This window comes from Jatropha curcas, chromosome 1 (genome assembly GCF_041381405.1).
Source record: "Jatropha curcas cultivar XTBG-Jc1 chromosome 1, XTBG_Jcur_1.0, whole genome shotgun sequence".
NCBI classification, from domain to species: domain Eukaryota; kingdom Viridiplantae; phylum Streptophyta; class Magnoliopsida; order Malpighiales; family Euphorbiaceae; genus Jatropha; species Jatropha curcas.
This window is the reverse complement of record NC_143151.1, coordinates 23290932-23293529: the sequence shown is the minus strand read 5'-3', so window position 1 is coordinate 23293529 and position 2598 is coordinate 23290932. Positions and strand designations below refer to the sequence as shown.

Sequence of the window (2598 nt, the reverse complement as noted above, 5' to 3'; positions counted from 1 at the left end):
TAATTTTTATTATTTAAATTGATATAATATTCATCACATTAAAAAATTGATGTAAAGTCCATTACATTTCTCAAACCCATAACAATTCTCAACCACCCCCACCACCACAATTACCGCAGCCATTACCACCACCACCGCAACCACTGCTCCACCACCACCGCAACCACCGCTACAACCAGCACTCCATCACCACCATTATCACAACCACCACCACCACTCCACTACCACCACCACTGCAACCATCATACCCACCACCACTGCTTCACTACCACCACCACCTCAAACACCACACAACCTCCACCACCACCGCTGATAGGTGGTATTTTTATAATATTTTTAATATAATTTTTATCTAGATTTTTATTTACTTTAATTAGTTTTTATTTAATTTTATTTATGTTTTTACTTAATTGTTAATTTTTACTTCCTTTATTGTTTTGATTTTGTCTTGGAAGATTTTTGTAGGGATTTAATTAGGAATTTGCCAAATATCAAATAAGGAAGAGTGGGGACCACAAAGCTACTACCTAATTTGAGCTCTATCCTGATTGATACACTTGCACTCCTAATTGGGAAGAAATAAAAGACTTAATTGTTTCCTATTGTAATTCTATTTCTTTCTGAACAAGTTAGGTGGTTTTCCTAATTAGACTTAAAGAAGCCCTAAGTAGTCTATATAAAGAGGAATCTCTACACCAATAGGGGGGGATGAACATCATTATTCATTGTATATTTCATCCCTTGTTTTATTATTTTCTACGTAGTTTTCTCTCTCTTTAAAACTTCGAGTACTCAAATTGGTGTCAAGATTTAAGGAAGTCGCTCAAGCTAATCGTTGACTAGTTTTTATTTCTAAACTCTCTTTTTGTTTATTATTCTTTATGAAATTATTTACAAATTAATTGAGTTTGATTTATTCATTATGTCGAATTAAATCTCTTTAGGGATATGATGTAGCTTAGATTCAACTCAAGTTTATAATATTATATTTGATTTTCTTTATTCAAGTAAAGTTTATTATTGATCTTAATACTTCCAGACAGAGTTTCTCCCCTGGATTAATTTATCTCATTAATTACTGTCGAGAGAATGATTTTTGATATGAATAAAGTAATAAATTTCATGAGAATAACAACTTAATGCGAGAGCTAGATGGTTTGACTCGTGGGAGGTTTTCATAAAATTAAAAGCCTTAACTTTTAGATTCTTGAATAATCATAGAACTTAATTATTTGATCTATGTTTGGTTGTGCCATTGAGAGATGGGTAATTGAATTGGGCTAAAATAGCTAATAAAATGTCAAGAGAGCTTATTAGCGATTCTAGGCATATTTCTCTTTCTTGAATAATTAAAATTGATTATCAAACTAATAGGATAAACTGGATAGAATTAAGTGAAGTCAAAATCCCTAGCAACAAACAGTCATGGCGGATGATGTAGAATTAGGGGATTTACCTCAGTAGGTAAGGCAGTAGATTTTGCAACATCAGCTCAATCAAAATAATCAAAGGCCTCAACCCCCTGCTCACACCTTGCAGGATTATACAACTCTTTCTCGTAATGGTGCCAATTCAAGTATCACCAGGCTTAGCGTAGAAGCTAACAATTTTGAGATCAAGCCTTCAATCATTCAAATGCTATCCACCTCAATTCAGTATGGAGGTTTGCCTAGTGAAGATCCTAATCCCCATATCAGAAATTTCCTGGAGATTTGTGATATGTTTAATCAAAACGGAGTTTCTAAAGATGCTATAAAGTTGAGACCGTTTCATTTCACTCTAAGGGATAAAGCACGATCTTGGTTGCAATCCTACCGTGCTGGAAGTTTCATTACATGGGATGACCTAGCTCAAAAATTTTTGACAAAATTATTTCCATCTTTAAAGACCATAAAGCTTTGCAATGAGATAATGACTTTTGCACACTATGATCAAGAGAGTTTGTATGAAGCTTGGGAGAGATTTAAGGATCTATTGAGGAAGTGCCCATATCATAGCCTATCCAAGTGGTTACAGGTACAAATTTTTTATAATGCATTGTCTCCTAACATAAAGATTACTTTAGATGCAGTTGCTGGTGGATCTTTTAAAAGAAAAGGGATCGATGAGGCATATGAGTAGATAGAAGAGATGGCAAGTAACAGCCATTACCAAAACACCTGTAAAAGGAAGAAGCCTGTGCGAGTATATGAGATTGATGCCATCACCGTACTCAATGCCAAAGTGGATAATATGGTAAAAAAGTTGAAATTTGTTGATTACTAACTCTGTTAATTCTGTTGTGCAAGCACGTGACAGGTGCAATGGGCAACATGGAATTGGGCAATGCATATTAGATAATCTAAATCCCCAAATTTGGAACAAGTCAACTATGTGATGAATCAAGGAAGGAAGAATTACCCATATTCTAACTCTTATGATAATAGGTTGAGGAATCATCCTAATCTTTTTTATGGGAATCCAAACAATGCCTTGAATGCACCGCCATGTTTTCCTCCTTAAGAGAAAAAGCAACATGATGATCTTCTTACATGGATTTCATGAATGAAACTCGGGAAAATCATATAGTTCAACAAGCTATGATAAGGAACTTGGAGA

General features: G+C 34.5%; 1 non-coding gene across 1 annotated transcript; it reads right to left on the bottom strand.

Annotated features, from left to right (window-relative positions):
* Positions 1 to 1893: 1893 nt before the first annotated feature.
* On the bottom strand, positions 1894 to 2000 carry LOC119371511 (small nucleolar RNA R71). Its single transcript, XR_005179132.1, has one exon. It is a non-coding gene; the product is annotated as a small nucleolar RNA R71 (small nucleolar RNA).
* Between the last annotated feature and the right edge of the window lie 598 nt (positions 2001 to 2598).